Source organism: Cryptomeria japonica, chromosome 11, assembly GCF_030272615.1.
Source record: "Cryptomeria japonica chromosome 11, Sugi_1.0, whole genome shotgun sequence".
NCBI classification, from domain to species: Eukaryota; Viridiplantae; Streptophyta; class Pinopsida; order Cupressales; family Cupressaceae; genus Cryptomeria; species Cryptomeria japonica.
This window is the reverse complement of record NC_081415.1, coordinates 92,835,354-92,853,233: the sequence shown is the minus strand read 5'-3', so window position 1 is coordinate 92,853,233 and position 17,880 is coordinate 92,835,354.

Genomic DNA, 17,880 nt, shown 5'->3' with positions numbered 1-17,880 from the left:
TTATGCATGCAATAAAATAGGTCATATTGCTAAGTATTGTAGAAGCAAGACTAAACCAGTTAGCAATGATAAAGAAAATGAGAAAGGAAAGAAGAAGGTAGATGAAATACAACAAGATCACAACAAGAGATGGGTTAGAAAGTCTAAAGAATGAAGTGGAGATGCAACTACACTGGTAACTCCATCGATAGAATAGAGCATTCCTCCAATGGTAGGAAATTCCATTGGTAACTGAGGCATATGCCTTAGGGGTTGAAAATTCATTGCAAATATTTCATATTCCCTAGAAGAGATCTAGAGGAGACCTAGAAGAGATCTGGAGAGTTGTATTAATCATTGATGAAGGTTTCCCCAGCATAAGACCATGAAACTGACATCTAGTAGGGTACATTGCTAAAGTATTTATGATAGTGAAGGATTACGGTTTACTTGCTGATAAAAGGGAAAAGTGAATTCATTTTCACTCACTCGACATTCAAGCATCTAGAGTGAAGCAAAGGCAAATTTGTGGTGATCAAGAGCGAACAAAGGCATTCTGAAAGGATTTCTAGCAATTATCTGAGAAGCAATCAAATCTTTCAATCGATGATCATTTTCAGGTTCTTCGAAATGGCATCTGGATCATCTTCTCCTACTTTCATTGCAAATCCCACCATTGTTGAAGTCAAGGATAGGCTGGGACCCATTTTCAAGGAAGTTCCCATAATAGCCAAGAAGGAAGACTCTGTGGGAGCATTCTCTAGGGTTCTCGGTGGTCTAATGTATGTAGAAGATGTAAGGGCATATATTTACTACACCTTGGAAGATCTAGGTACTAAGGAGATAAAGGGAATGTATCAATCTATGATACTGGGCCGCTCCAAGACAATCAAGTCAGAATATAAGGTCATCAAATATCTAGAGTTAACCAGTATCCTATAGATACTAGAATTCAAAGATGAGGTGATCAGATATGTTCTGAGTAGGGTTCACAATGAGTTCATCTGGCTAGATCGACCCTACATAATTATAAAGGAGGCTATTCATACAATCACCGACTTACCCAAAGTTGGACAAGAACCTAGAAAGAAGATATCCAACAGTCAGGTTGAGAAGCTCCCTGATACAACCCATGATGGAAGATCAATGAGGATCAACACCATCAAGGACATAGATGTGAAGTTTGCAAGCATGATCATCGGTTACTAGGTAACTCAATCTAGTCAATCGAACTCTATTGTCAATTCTTGCATCCATACTGCACACCAGATGCTAACGAATGATGGAAAATATGATTTATGTGAATGGCTAAGAAGTGAACTAATATCAAATCTTGGCAAAATTAAGGGTGTCAAGAAAGGAACTTTTAGGTTTGAGAATCTCATTGTATGTTTAATGCTATACTTCATAAATGAGCTACCTAGCTTAGGGAAGAAGCATTGGGCTCATGACATACCAGTAGGTATGCAAATCAAGGATGCAATCACCGGTCTTGGTATCGGTAGGGATGAAAAGCTTTGGGGCTACTTCAAAACTTTTCAAGAAAACATGAGACAGAGGGAATGGATATCAAAGCACATTGTGGAGAAATACTCCATTGATATTTGTTTTATGGTAAATACTGATGAAACCCTCATGGAGGTAGTGGAAACAAGAACCACATGGGTCACTGAGCTTGCATATGAAGTGGATGATAACATTTTGGAACATTATGCAAAGATGTTGCTAGAAGCTCCATTAGATGATAAGACCAAACATTTTGGCACTACGAAGGAAAAGGCTCTTGAAGTCAAGATTGTCTTCAACAAGAAAACAAGAGAGAAGAAAATTTATAAGATGCCTAAATTTATTCAGAATGTGATTCATAAGATAGATACTAAAATAGGTTCTGGATCCAAACCGGTAGAAGAACTAGCAGTTGCTAGTGCTCCTTAGGAGAAGAGGCCTGAAACTTTCATTTCTTCTATCACTTCTGACTCTGATCCAGAGGATAATGAACCTCTATCATTCAAAAGGGTACAAAGAAAGAAAGATGACTAGCCTCCAGTAGAGCAGAAGAAGGTGGAGCTAAGGAGGAAGCTTGTGAGAAAAGTGACAAAACCTATTGCACCCACACCTTCAAAAAGGAAGCTTACTCAGAAAAGGAAACCAAAAACATCCACTCCGACAACCCCCAGCAAGAAGAAGAAGAGTGATGAAGCTACAAAATCTAGTAAGGTTACAATGACCTGTGCTAAATTGATTGATGAGATAACAAAGGATGGCATTTTGAAGAATGTGTCTAATTGCTATGAAAATTTAGAGGATAATGAGAAGATTGAGATTGAAGAAGCTATTTTGTTACATATAGATATATATAAGAAAGATTTAGTAGAAATTTTGAAGTAAATTCCTCTATCACTGTATAATAAGTTAGATGCAAGAAGACTTGATGTAGTCGAGAGGGATAGAGAAATTAAGGAAGTAGAACTTTTGAATTTATGTGGTTTAATAAGAAATAAGGAAATGAAAATGTGTATTGATGTTGGAAACAAAATAGTCTTTAGTAGAAAACTCTGACAAATAAGCCTAATGATGGGCAAGGTAAATGAGGTAATAAATGAGACTAGCAATGGTTGGACCAAATTCTTCCAAAAGAATCTAGATTTTCTCACCTCCCAAGAAGAATTTGTTACAACAACAAATTCGACCATTCTGGACAAATCAAAAGGGAAACATATTTTGGATATACCGACAATAAATAAGGGTGTACAAACACCACTGACAATAAAGGAGAGTGTATAGTGTATACCGACAGAGACAATTTTTTAGCAAGGCAATGTACAAGGTACTGACAATATTTTGGACAATACTCCATCGATAGTAATTGATACTGCATCAAGTGGCAAGGCCATTGGTACAAAAGAGGTTAAGGTAAAGGGGACTGATAAGACTATACCGATAATTGATGTTGATTTCTTGGCAAAGCTTTTGGCAATTGACACTTCTCAAGTTGAGAAGAAATCAATCACTGAGATGAGTCCCACTGAGTTAATGATGGTAGCTACTAAAAAGCTATTAAAGGAGGGATCTACAGATAAAGGAATAATAGATCAATTTATAGTTTTGCATAGACTAATTCCTAATTGTATGATTGAGAATGAAGAAAGCCCTTCTAGCAACCTTAAGGCATTAACTGAGCATATATATAACAACTTTCAATTAGTGCAATAGATTTCAGACCGACAGGCAATTGAGAGATTTAATTTAGCTAAAAGAGCCGCTTTTGACTAAATTATTGAAACAAAGAAGAGGAAGATTGAAGAAAAAGTGATTCTTATTGAAAATTGTTTGAAATAGTGTACTAATATTGGTGTAGCCACCAGAAAGGAGAAACCTCAAAGAGATCTATCCTACCAGTCAGCAAGAGTAAACACAATGGAAACACAAAGATATGATGGAGCCAATGCAAAACTAATGGAATTATATCATGAATTGTTAATACAATTAACCAATAATTATTCAGGTTACATAGATTGGCACATAGGCCTGCAAGAACATATAGAATAGGCCACAACTGGGACCTTGAGTCAAGAGATTTATCTTCTAATTTCCATCTCCTCTCTTTTACTATTCACTATCTGATGTCTGCCCTATTCTGAATGCTCAATTACACTGATATATGTACACAATCCAAGGAAAATAGGTCATCCCAAAGGATCAAAGCCCAAAGAACAAAACCTAACATCTACAACCAACAAGGTCGACCTACGCTAAGAGACTTCTAGAAAATCCAAAGGATGAAACATGGAAGGGTGGCCACATGCCAAGAAACATCAAGATCAATGCCCAAGCCTCTGTAAGCTTCAGATGCCAACCGGTAACAAAGGAGCAACCGATAGCAAGAAACTGTCATGGGAACCAGTAGGGATATCTTTTCAGAAAGTGATCCAAATGGGATGTGGTTTGGAAGAAATAAAGATGATCAAGTCTTTGAGTAGAATCCAAATCCATAGGTTTGAGTGGGCCAAAACTGGTACACAAAAACTGCAAACAGAACAAAGGAAAAATGTTTTTGGTTGATGCAAGATTGCCATAAACTGAGGATGCTCCTGCATCAGACATCTAGGGTTCTTGAAAAACAAGTGAGTCTCTCACTTTGCTGGGGCTAGAGGAAAACCAAGGTGGTCTACCTTAGCCTGAGAAATCTAGGATGAGTCTTGAACTAGTCTTCCTTTCCACTTTACCAAGTACTATTCATACTGACTACTCTGGGTAATATGCCCAACCCTACTATCCAAAATGTCTTCAATCTGATCTAGTTCTTTTAAGGGCAACCATTTCTCCCAGTCTACTACACTATCTTTGCTAAATTCTGGTTCATGATACTGATGAAGGTCTACAATATTAAACATCAGTGAAATACTCAAACTATCCAGTAACTCTACTTCATATGCTTTTCTAGAACCGAGTTTCCTTAAAGTCTTATAAGGTCCAAACTTCTTCACCTATAACTTATTATAGTTTCCAATTGGGAATCTTTATTTTCTTAAGTATACCATCACCTCATTACCAACTTCAAATTCCTTATGTCTCCTCTTCTCCTCTACCTTTTACTTATACTTACTATTCATTTCCTCCAAATGTTGGTTAATATGAATGTTTAATGTTGCCATGTGATCTATAAAATCCTCTACTTCTAAACTTCTTTGGTCATCACTGCTAATATCCCTTAATTCTAATATACCTCTAGGGTGCATTCTGATAACTATCTCAAAAGGTAATTTTCCGGTACTCCTACTCACTAAATTGTTATAAGAAAACTCTGCTTGTGCAAGGATTAAATCCCAACTTTTGATTTTATCTCCCACTAAACATCTCAACAAGTTTCCCAAACTCTCGTTAACTACTTCTATTTGTCCATCAGTCTGTGGGTGAAAAGTAGAACTAAATTTCAAATCCATCTTCATCTTTTTCCAAAGTGTTCTCCAAATATAGCCAACAAACTTAGTGTCTCTATTGGTATTTTTGTATGGTTTTGTCATTGATGTCAACACCTACTAAAACTCTAGCACTTTGGAGAAACAACAACATTCACCAGCAAGTGACTTTTGTATAGTCACTGGTATATGGTACACTGGCAGGAAATAATGATCATCGGCACTTGGAATGACTTGGAAAATAGTTGGTAATGTCGAAGACATTGTTTGGACATCTTATCTTGGAAATTTTTTTACTGGCATATTCGTATTTACATATTTGTTGTTACCAACAAATAGGTCCAGAGTTACACTGACAGGTTTATCTTTTCCAGATCAACATGGCATGCTATGAAGATGATTAATTATTATTGTAAATGAATTAAGCCGACATGTTCAATCGGTTATTGCATTAGATATTTGTATTATTTGTAAAATGATTTTATTGTAATATCTTGTAGAGCTGACCTACTAAAATTGGTATTAGGTTATGGTATAAATGTAAGATCTTAATTGTAAGATCAATGAGGGAATGCAAAAAAGGTTTTGAGTGAAGGTATATGCGAGATTAAGCAGAGCTACACACGTAGACATCATTTGAAGATGAAGCTAGGTTTTTGTGAAAGTATATCAGAACTACATCAGTATTGAATCTAGCATATGAAGATACTATTTTGAGCAATATATTCTTATTGGATTTAACCATCCAACTATAAGTCAGTGTGACTTCCCATTTGTGATTGAGAAGTGAGCTCTAGGTGCTTGGCCTTTCTGCATGTGTAGACCCCATTTATGTACACTTACTATCTACAGTAGGATCATCTGATTGTGGGTAAGGTTTCCCACCATGGTTTTTCCCCTTACAGGGTTTCCACATACAAATATTGGTGTTATGTGTTGTGGATGACTTTGTCCTTTAGTTTCATGCATTAATCTTTACCGGTATTGCATTTATCAGTTGAATCTATTCATCGATATAACAAACTATCTCACCGGTATTAAGCAGTAATTTGATTAAATTGTTTTTGGTTTAAAATTATTAGACAACTGATTCACCCCCCCCCCCCTCTTAGTTGTCTCTGGGACCTAACAATTGGTATCAGAGCCTAGTCATCTTTTGCAGAAGTTTAACAGCTTGAGGAGATCCAATGTCTACTAACTATTTTAGGAAGGATAGTCCTAAACTTGATGGAACCAACTATGGGATATGGAAGATCAGGATGGAGACACATCTGAATTGCATTGGAAAAGACATCTAGGATGTAAAAAAGAATGGATATATTGCTCCTACTGTAAGTCAACCTAATCCACCAAATCTGACTAAGGATAAAGAGAATGATTGCAAGGCAAGAGAAGCACTCTTGAGCACTCTATCAGATCAGCGAATCATGGGATTATCAGATAGGTCTACTGCTAAAGCTATTTGGGAACACTTGGAAACACTGAATGAAGGAGATTCCATAGTCAAAATTATAGAACTTGAAAGCTTTCGGGTCAGGTATGAAAGTCTGAAAATGGAAGAGGATGAAACAATTTCTGCTTTTATGGAAAGAGTAAATGAAATTGTTTTGGGTAATAAAATGTTGTGGAGGAACCTTAAGTCAAGATGAAATTGTTTCAAAAGTTTGAAGAGGATTACCACCAGCATACAAAATGAAAGTTACTACAATAAATGAACTTAGAACAATGCCTAACATATCAGTAACTAGGGATACATTGGTTGGAAAACTATCAGCCTTTGAAATTGAGGAATTTGGTCATGTTGCTACTATAAAAATAGACTTAGCTTTTAAGGCATCAACATCATCTGCACCATCATATGACAAGTCTGATTGGAAAGCCTTTTATTCAAGAGAACTTGAAGAAAGTAGGAGAGAAAGTGAAGAACTTGAACAACTTGAAGCACTATTTGCAAGAAAAATGCCTAAAGGTCCAGTTGGAAGTAAGTATAAAGGTAAAGCACCCTTTAAATTTTTTAAATGCAATAAGATTGGTCATATGGCTTCAAGATGTTCTGATAGACATGCTAGGTTAAGAGAAGAAGCTAGAAGGACATACAAACCTAACCCTGAATATCAGAGATACAAATTCAAGAAGAATAAGGACAAATATTGTTATGTTGTTGATGAAGGAGTCACTAATGATTCTAATGAGGATCTAGCAGACAATGAATGGGTTTTTATTTCTATTATAGAAGATCAGCTGACACCTACTATTCAATCAGTAGAACAGGCCTTGGTAGCTAAAATTGAAGTAAAGGATGAATGGATCATTGATTCAGGATGCTCACATCATATGACAAGAGATGAAAGTAAATTCTTAACTTTTCAAGAGTATAATGGAGGTCTAGTAAGATTTGGAGATGACAAAGCTTGTTCAATCAAATGTAAGGGTACAATATCTCTTGATGGTAAGCATAACACTGACAATGTTTACTATGTTGAAGGTTTAAAACACAATCTTTTGAGTGTTGGTCATTTAGTTGAGAAAGGATTTCAGTTACAATTTAAGAATGGAAAATGCAAAATCATGAACAGAACTAGTTTAGAAATTGCAACTAGTAATCAGACTAGAGGTAATATCTTTCATTTGAATAATAGTGAAAAGACATGCTTGATTACACATATTGATGAAAGTTGGTTATGGCATAAGAGACTCTGTCATTTAAATTTTGATTGCATAGTAAAGATTAGTACTACTAATGTAGTTAGAGATTTACCTAAAATTGTCAAACCTCACAACACAATATGTAAGGAATGTCAATTTGGAAAATAGGCTAGAGGTAGTTTCAAAAGTATTCTAGAAAAATCAAATAATGCTCTTGATTTAATTCATACTGACTTATGTGGTCCAGCTAGAACTAAAAGTTTACAAGGTGATAGATATTTCATGCTAATCATTGATGACTATTCTAGAATGTGCTGGGTTACTTTTCTCAGAGAAAAATCAGAAGCACTTGGAAAATTCAAACTGTTCAAAGCAATGGTTGAAAATGAAACAAGTAAGAAAATCAAATGTTTAAGATTAGATCAAGGACGTGAGTTTACATCTAAGAAATTTAATACTTACTGTGAAGTGAATGGAATCAGAAGACAACTATCAGCACCCCGGACACCATAGCAGAATGGAGTTGTAGAAAGAAAGAACAAAACTATCTTGGATGCAGCAAGAAGTATGTTGTCTGAATCAAATCTACCACATGTATATTGAAGAGAAGCAGTAAGCACAATAGTCTGTACATTCAACAAAGTTCACATCAAAGGTGAAACCAGTAAGACTTCTCATGAACTATGGTTTGGCATTACTCCTACTCTTAAATATTTCAGAATTTTTGGAAGTAAATGCTATATTAGAAGAGATGAGTATGTTGGAAAGTTTGATCCTAGAAGTGATGAAGGAATATTTATTGGTTATTCATCTAAGAGCAAAGCATATAGATGTTTTAACAAGAGATTGTAGAAAATTGATGAAAGCACAAATGTAAAGATTGATGAACAATTTAGAGGAACTTCAAGGTATATGGATTTTGAACCAACAACAAAAATTCTGACAAATGAATCTACACTGAATCTACCGGTATAGAGTGAAGATCCAGTTACATCGGTATCATCTGAAAATTCCACAGTAATTGAGGAACAACAGCAAACAAAGACACCCCGGTATGTAAGATTGAATCATTCTAAAGATTAGATAATTGGAAACAAATATAGAGGAGTTATGACAAGAGGAAGATTGGCAAATGAAGAGGTATGTCTTATTTCTCAAATTGAACCATCATCAATTAATAAGGCATGTGAAGATAAATTTTGGATTAAAGCTATGGAAGAAGAATTAGAACAAATTGAAAAGAATGACACATGGACATTAGTTCCCCAGCCTAAAGATAAAAATGTTATTGGAACCAAATGGGTATTTAGAAACAAACTTAATGAAGATGGTGAAGTAATTAGAAGCAAGGCAAGACTAGTGTGTAAGGGATGTTCTTAGAAAGAAGGAATTGATTATAATGAAACCTTTGCACTGGTAGCTAGAATTGAGGTAGTTAGATTATTCTTGGCTTTTGCAGCTCATAAGAACTATAAAGTATATCAGATGGATATTAAATATGCATTTTTGAATGGAATTCTTGAAGAAGAAGTTTATATTGAACAACCTGATGGATTTTCCTTGACAGAAGACAAAGATATGGTTTGTAGGTTAAGGAAAGCTTTGTATGGGTTGAAGAAAGCTCCAAGAGCTTGGTATGCAAGATTAGATAAGTATCTTTTGAAGATTGGTTTTTCTAAAGGAAATGCAGATAGTAATTTATACTATAAAGTGAAAAATGATGGCATCTTAGTTATAGAAGTTTTTGTTGATGATATAATATTTGGAGGAGAAGATGGATTATGTAAAGATTTTTCTATCAAAATGCAACAAGAATTTGAAATGTCTATGATTGGAGAAGTAAAATTCTTTTTAGGATTGCAGATTTCACAGACTAACAAAGGTATATTCTTAAGTCAATGAAAATACTTAAAAGAGTTACTTAAGAAATTTGGGATGGAGAACTCTAAACTAGTAAGTACCCCTATGACCACAAATGTCAAATTATCACTAAGAGATGAATCAACACCTTTTAATCCAACTAGGTACAAATCTATGATAGGAGGTTTACTGTATTTAACACAAACAAGACCAGATATTATGAATGCAGTATGTATTGTTTCAAGATTTCAAAGTAATCCTAGAGAAAATCATGAATCAGTAGTGAAAATGATTTTCCAGTACTTACAAGGCACTACAAATCTTGGCTTATGGTATCCTAGAGATGAAAACTTTGAATTATGTGCATACACAGATGCAAATTGGGCAGGAGATGTAGATGATAGAAAAAGCACCACCGGCGGAGCATTTTTCCTTGGAAATAGATTAATTTCTTGGTTAAGTAAGAAACAGAGCTGTACATCTTGATCAACAGTAGAATCAGAATATGTTGCAGCAGCAACAAACTATACATAGGTATTATGGCTTAAACAAATGTTAAGGATATAAAGGTAAATTGCAAGGAATGTATAACTATCTATTGTGACAACACTACAGGAATTGATATATCCAAGAATCCAGTACAACATTCTAAAACTAAACATGTTTCTATCAAATTAAACTTTCTAAAAGAAAATGTTGAAGCAAAAATAGTCAAAATGGTTTATGTGAATACTAAAGAGCAGATTGGAGATATTTTCACTAAACCCCTACCTAAGGAGACTTTTGAATATCTAAGAGATCAGTTTGGGGTCATACCCCCACCGGTAGATACTTAGATAGTTGATCAATGTCATCAACCAGCAAAATTAACAGAAGAAATCTTTTACTCCGGCTTTGATGAGGAAGCTACTTCTCAGGGGGATTAGTTGGTATATTGTGATTGGTTGGTATTTTACATATGGACGTTATTTTTTTTGTAACTTTGGCATTTGATGTCAAAGGGGGAGAGATATCTATTGGAAAAAAAAATTATACATTATCTTTTGGGAAGAGATTGGTACAGTAAAACATAAAGAAACTCATATTACTCTAAAGGGGAGAGATTGTTACTTTGGGGAGATTATTGGTTTTTATACTTGGCATTTCTGTTTTGGCACTTTCATGGTTTTTCCATCTTGTGTTGCCATCAATGCCAAAGGGGGAGATTGTTGGTATTTTGGTATAGTTTTGTCATTGATGTTAACACCTACTAAAACTATAGCACTTTGGAGAACCAACAACATTCACCGGCAAGCAAGTGACTTTTGTACAGTCACCGGTATATGGTACACTGGTTGGAAATAATGATCAATGACACTTGGAATGACCTAGAAAATAGCTGGTAATGTCGAAGACATTGTTTGGACATCTTATCTTGGAAAATTATTTATTGGCATATTCATATTTACATATTTGTTGTTACAGGCGAATAGGTCCAAAGCTACACCGGCAGGTTTATCTTTTCCAAATCAACATGGCATGCTATGAAGATGATTAATTATTGTTGTAAATGCATTAAGCCAACATGTTCAATCAGTTATTGCATCGGATATTTGTATTATTTGTAAAATGATTTTATTGTAATATCTTGTAGAGCTGACCTACTAAAATTGGTCTTAGGTTATGGTATAAATGTATGATCTTAATTGTAAGATCGATGAAGGAATGTGAAAAAGGTTTTGTGTGAAGGTATATGCAAGATTAAGCAGAGCTACACACATAGACATCATTTGAAGATGAAGCTAGGTTTTTGTGAAAGCATATCAGAACTACACCAGTACTGAATCCAGCATATGAAGATGCTATTTTGAGTAGTACATTCTTATTGGATTTAACCATCCAACTATAAGTCAGTGTGACTTCCCATTTGTGATTGAGTAGTGATCTCTAGGTGCTTGGCCTTTCTGCATGTGCATACCCCATTTATGTACACTTACTATCTGTAGTAGTATCATCTAATTGTGGGTAAGGTTTCCCACCATGGTTTTTCCCCTTACAGGTTTTCCATGTACAAATATTGGTGTTATGTGTTGTGGATGACTTTGTCCTTTAGTTTCATGCATTAATCTTTACCAGTATTGCATTTATTAGTTGAATCTATTCACCGGTATAATAGACTATCTCACCGATATTAAGAAGTAATTTGATTAAGTGGTTTTTGGTTTAAAATTATTAGACAACTGATTCACCCCCCCTCTCAGTTGTCTCCAGGACCTAACAGTATCTATCTAAAACTATGCTTTTAGGTAATCCATGCAATCTCACCACTTCCTTGAAAAATAGGTCTGCTACATGAACTACATCTAATGTCTTCTTGCAAGGTATGAAATGAGCCATCTTAGAAAATCTATCCACCACCACAAATATTGAATTATTCCCTCTTTGTGTCTTAGGAAATCCTAGTATGAAATCCATGCTTATATCCTCCCAAGGTTTAACCAGTACTGTCAAAGGTTTATACAATCCTGCATTTTGACTACTACCTTTTGCAACTTGACAAACTCTACAACTTTGCACATATCTCTTAACATCCTAATGAATTTGAGGTGAAAAGTACTGCTCACTTACCAAGGCTACTATTTTGTCAATACCAAAGTGTCCAACTAAACCTCCACTATGTTTCTCCTTAATCAGATTCTCCCTCATAGAACTCTTAGGTATGCACAACTGAACTCCTCTGAACAACATTCCATCCTACATGAAATAGTCCAACCACTTACTCCTATCTGCCAGAACCAGTTCTCTACATGCTTTCCAAGGTTCTCCAAAATCTAGGTCATCATCATACAAGGTCTTCAACTCTTCAAAACCTAATACTGTCACTCTCATCTCTATCAGAAAATTCCTTCTCCTACTTAATGCATCAATAACTTTGTTAGATTTCTGACTTCTATGATTCAACACAAAGGTGTAACTTTGCAAAAATTCTACCCATCTCATATATCTCTGATTCAACTTGCTCTAACTATTTAGATATTGCAAAGCTTGATGATCTATATACAAACAAACTCCTTAGGCAATAGGTAATGTCTCCACTTCATCAAGGCTTGAATTATGGCATAAAATTCCTAATCATATATAGAATATCATCTCCTAGCATCATTCAATTTCTCACTGAAGTAGGTGTTACATCTCGGAGACAACTGAGAGGGGGGGGGGTAAATCCATTTTCCAATAAATTCAAACAAAAAATAACTTAACCAAGCTTAATGCTTAATACCGATAAACCAAACTTTATGTCGGTAGATAGTTTTATCAATTAGTTGTAGTACCGGTAAAGATTAATGCATGAAATAGAAAGACAATAACATCTACAACACATAACATAAATATTTGTACGTGGAAACCCTATAAGGGGAAAAACCATGGTGGGAAACCTTATCCACAATCAGATGATACTACTGTAGATAGTATGTGTGTACAATATGGAGTCTACACATGCAGAAAGGCTACCTACCTAGACCTCACTACTCAATCACAAAATGGGAGTCACACTGACTACAATTGGATGGTTAAATCCAATGATAAAGTACTGCTCAAAATAACATCTTCATATGTTGGATTAAGTACCGGTTTAGCACTAATTTTCCTTCTTCAAACCTTCCTTCAATCTTGAATGATGTCTATGTATATAACTTTGCTAATATTCACATATACCTTATTACAATCCTTTTTACAATCCCATATCAATCTCATAGATGAGATCTTACATTTATGCCATAACCTAAGACCAATTGAGCAGGTTGGCTCACTAAGAGATATTACAATAAAATCAATTACAAATGGATCAATATTTGATGCATCATGTCGGCTTAATATGTTTACAATAATAACAAATCATCTTCATGATGTGCCATGTTGATCTGGAATAGATATGCTTGCTGGTGCATAACCTGGACCTATTTGCCGATAACAACAAATATGCAAACCCGATTAAACCAATGAACAAATCACCAAAACAAAGTATCCAAACAATTTCTTCGACATAACCAAGTAATCTCCAAGTCCTTCCATGTACCAGTGAACAATATAACCTGTTGGTAAACCAGATACCAATGACTATGCATAAGTCATTGAACATGCTAGTGAATATAATCAAGAATCTCCAACTACTGATAAGTGTTGATAGATGTTGACAAGTGTTGACATACCATATCAACATATCCAAAATACCAACAATCTCCCCCTTTGGCATTGATGGCAACACAAGATCGAAAAACCATCAAAGTGCCAAAATAGAAATGCCAAAAACCAAAAACCAACAATCTCCAAAAGAGATCATTAACCAAAAATCAAAATACAGATACAAAGAGTAATAATCTCTCCCCCAATACAATTATCTCTCCCCAATAATCTCTCTAAAATATAATGTGTTTTTCCATAGATATCTCTCCCCCTTTGACATGAAATGCCAAAGCAATACAAAAACCAAATTCAAATAGTTCATACAAAATTACAAAATACCAACTACTCCCCCTAAGAAGTAGCTCTCCTCATCAAAGCTGGAACAAAATATTTCTCTGTTAATTCTATCAGATGATGAAAAAACATCAACTGTCTAAGTCTCTACCAGTGGGGGTATAGCCCCATGCTGCTCTATGAGATATTCAAATGTCTCCTTAGGAAAAGGCTTAGTAAAAATATCTGCAATCTGCTCTTTAGTATTCACATAAACCAACTTCACTTCTTTTGCTTCAACATTCTCTTTCAGAAAATTGAATTTGATAGAAACATGTTTAGTTTTTGAGTGAAATATTGGGTTCTTAGATATATCAATTGTTGCCAAATTATCATAGTAAATAGTTATAGGTTCCTTGCATTTTACCTTTATGTGCTTCAACATTTGCTTAATCCATAATACCTATGTGCAATTAGTTACTATTGCAACATATTTTGATTCAGTTGTTGATAAAGATGTGCAACTTTGTTTCTTACTCAACCAAGAAATTAATCTGCTACCAAGGAAAAATGCTCCACTAGTGGTACCTTTTTTATCATCTACATCTCCTACCCAATTTGCATGTGTATATGCACATAAATCAAAGTTTTCATCTCTAGGATACCATAAGCCAAGATTTGTAGTCCCTTGTAGATACTGGAAAACCCTTTTCACTGCTGATTCATGATTTTCTTTAGGATTACTTTGAAATCTTGAAACAATACATACTACATTCATAATATTAGGTCTTGTTTGTGTCAAATACAGTAAACCTCCTATCATAGACTTGAATCTAGTCAGATTAATAGGTGTTGATTCATCCTTCAATGATAATTTATTAGTTGTAGTCATAGGTGTGCTTACTGGTTTAGAGTTTTCCATGCCAAATTTCTTTAGTAATTCCTTCAAGTACTTAGATTTACATAAGAATATACCTTTATTAGTCTATGAAATCTGCAATCCTGAAAGGAATTTTATCTCCACAATCATAGACATTTCAAATTCTTCCTGCATCTTATTAGAAAATTCTTTACATAATCCAACTTCTCCTCCAAAGAGTATATCATCAACAAAAACTTCTATAACCAAGATGTCATCATTAGTCACTTTGTAATATTGTTGTTAGCATTACCTTTAGTGTAACCAATCTTCAAAAGATATTTGTCCATGTTGGTGTAAATAATTATTCATCATGGATATTATTACACTTACTTAAGTTTACTTAGGATAATGCATTTCATAGTAGTTTGGATATGAGACACTTGGGTGTTTGTGCCACATTGGGATAGTGTGTGTAGGAGAAATTCCACCTCTTATGGTGTTGATCTTGTTATTACACTATCATATCCACTTATTGTGGAGTGATAATTCCACCTTCGGTTGGTGATCCACCTCATGTGGAATATTATATTATTTCTCCTACCTACCCACACCTATTTCTTACCTACCCTTGTTTCTTATTGAACCACATGTCATATTTGTGTGCCCATACATATCCCTAGCCTTGCCTATATAAGCAGGTTCATCTACATTGTATGTAGGTTGTTGATCATTTTTCTATTGATGAGAATACAGTTTATTCTTGTCCCATATTGTGTCTCTATCTTGTACATTTCATTGACCTCTTGATCTTGGCAAAATCCAACATGGTATCAAAGCTATTGGGGCTTCATTGATTCATCTTGAAGAGACATTATTGTGACGTCAAGAGGCAGATCTGAGGAGCATCATCATTTGGAGGTGTCCTAGACCAGATCTGACCTCTCCATTGCGTCCGGAAGGCCGTTTCCATGAATTTTGGTTATAAAGTTGGCCTATTTTGGTGAGAAATTTTTTTTCTCCATTTTTGCCCTATTCGTACGGATTTTCGAAATATAATTATTTTTTTCGAAATTTTTTTTCATTTTTCTGAAAATTGTTTGAAAAATTCAAAAATAAAAAAATTGGAAAATTTTTTTTGAAAAATTTCGATCAAAAGCAAAAAATTGAAAAGAAAAAAAAAAACAAAAAAATTGGTTTTTTGGGGGGTCCGCAGACCCCCCCCCCCCCTGACCCGCTGTACCGCAGGTTGCAGACTGTGTCTGTCGCTTCCATCCTCAGCGTACCTTTCTCGGTGACCGCTGCATCCTCTGGCCGTCAAGCCGTACCCGGTCTGCCGTTCATGCGTGCCCACAGTCCATCACCGTCCGCCGACTGGGTGCTCGTATTGGTCGTTGCTGTCACGTCCTGCCACCTCCGCACGGTGCCACCGTCGATCCCTGCTCGCAGCCGACGCCACCTCTGGTGAGTCCTCCACTGATGGTTGTACCTTCCCGCGGTCTTCTCCAACGACCACCGTCACGGGACGGCCGACAGTTGCCGCGTAACAGTCCAGTCAATGAACCCGGCCATCCGTACGCCGAGTCAACACCCACGTAGACCGTACCATCTGCCACATCAGTGAGCCACGCAGCTAGTCCGTACAGAACGCAAACACCCTACCACATTAGCATCCATACAGTATGGAATATACAGTTAGCACGCCACGCAATCTGTACGTACAGTACGGACGCCCAGTCAGCCAGGGAGGCAAAGTTTTGTGATGGTCATACGGCTGTCAAATTTAATCACATGACTTGCTGACATCAGCACCACATCAGTAGGGTTTGAAAATTTTTGGACCCCCTCTCATTTGCATTTTTGATTTTGCAGTTCAACTTCAAATGGCCATAACTTGCTCATTTTTGCTCCTTTTTGGGTGCAATTTTTTTTGAAATGGGCTAGAATTTCGTGCTCTCCATAGTGGTGAAAGATTTTTTGATTTTGATGCACGGATTTTTTCAGAAAATGCAGTTTTTGGTGACTGTCCTTGAGTAATCCCAGTTTTTGCAACTTCAGAGGCTTCGTTTGGGGTCATCCGACCTCCTTTTTAGGTGCCATTTTTTTTGAAAGTGCGTATTTTTTCATCTACTTTCACATGATGCTATCAGGTTGATGTCATTGTAAGTATAAATTGTACTTTCAAATCTTGGCCATTTTTGGCTCTCTTGGTACTTGTATATTTGCTTGAATCTCAGTTAGATTCATTGCACTATTGATTGAAGTCTCTTGTATCTCATTTGAGAAGTTGTAAAACTTGTATCATAAGTCCACTTTGTCTTGTTTTGCAAGTGGCTCATTGTAATCGCACTAAGTATAAAGTGCCAAAATCATCACTTTAGGGGGGGTACTTTGATTGATTGAATTTGGGGGGTGTCTCTTGTGCTTTTGTGCTCTTGTGTTCTTTCCTTTTTGCTGCTATGGATTCTTCTAAGTTTCCTCTCTTAACTCCACATAATTATGCTACTTGGAAAATTGATGCATGGAGTAAACTTATGGAAAAAGGACTCACTCATTACATTGATGGAACTATTGTTGCTCCAGCTGATCCTAAGGCTGATCCAGTTGGTCACTTAGATTGGCTCACTAAAAATATCATGGCAATTGGTACCTTAAGAAAGTATGTATCAAAGGATCTCATTTTTCATATTGAGAAATGTACTCTAATCAAGGATGCTTGGCAAAAGTTTCAAGACTTGTATGGTCAAGTTGATGAGATTAGGGGATATCAAATTGATAGTGATCTCACCATGTTAGATCCCAAGAACTTTGATACTATACAAGATTATGTCACTAAGGCAAATGAGTTGAGGGCACAACTCAAAGATTGTGGCATTGATAAGAAGGATACTCAATTGATATTCAACTTGATAGGCAAGCTTCCACAAGAATATGCAACATTTGTTTCTAGTTTCCAAACTCATAGGATGACAATGGGTTCAAGCTACAAAATGCCTACATTTGATGCTTTCAATGAAATGTTGATGATGGAACAAACTAAGTTGATAAGCATGGGCATTCTTAAGGCTTCTTCTAAGTCTCAAGCATTAGTGGCAAATCAAGGAAACAAAGGAAATCAAGGAAAGGACAACTCAAACAAGAAGAAATGGCAATCAAAGCCTAAAGAAAAAGCACCATCTT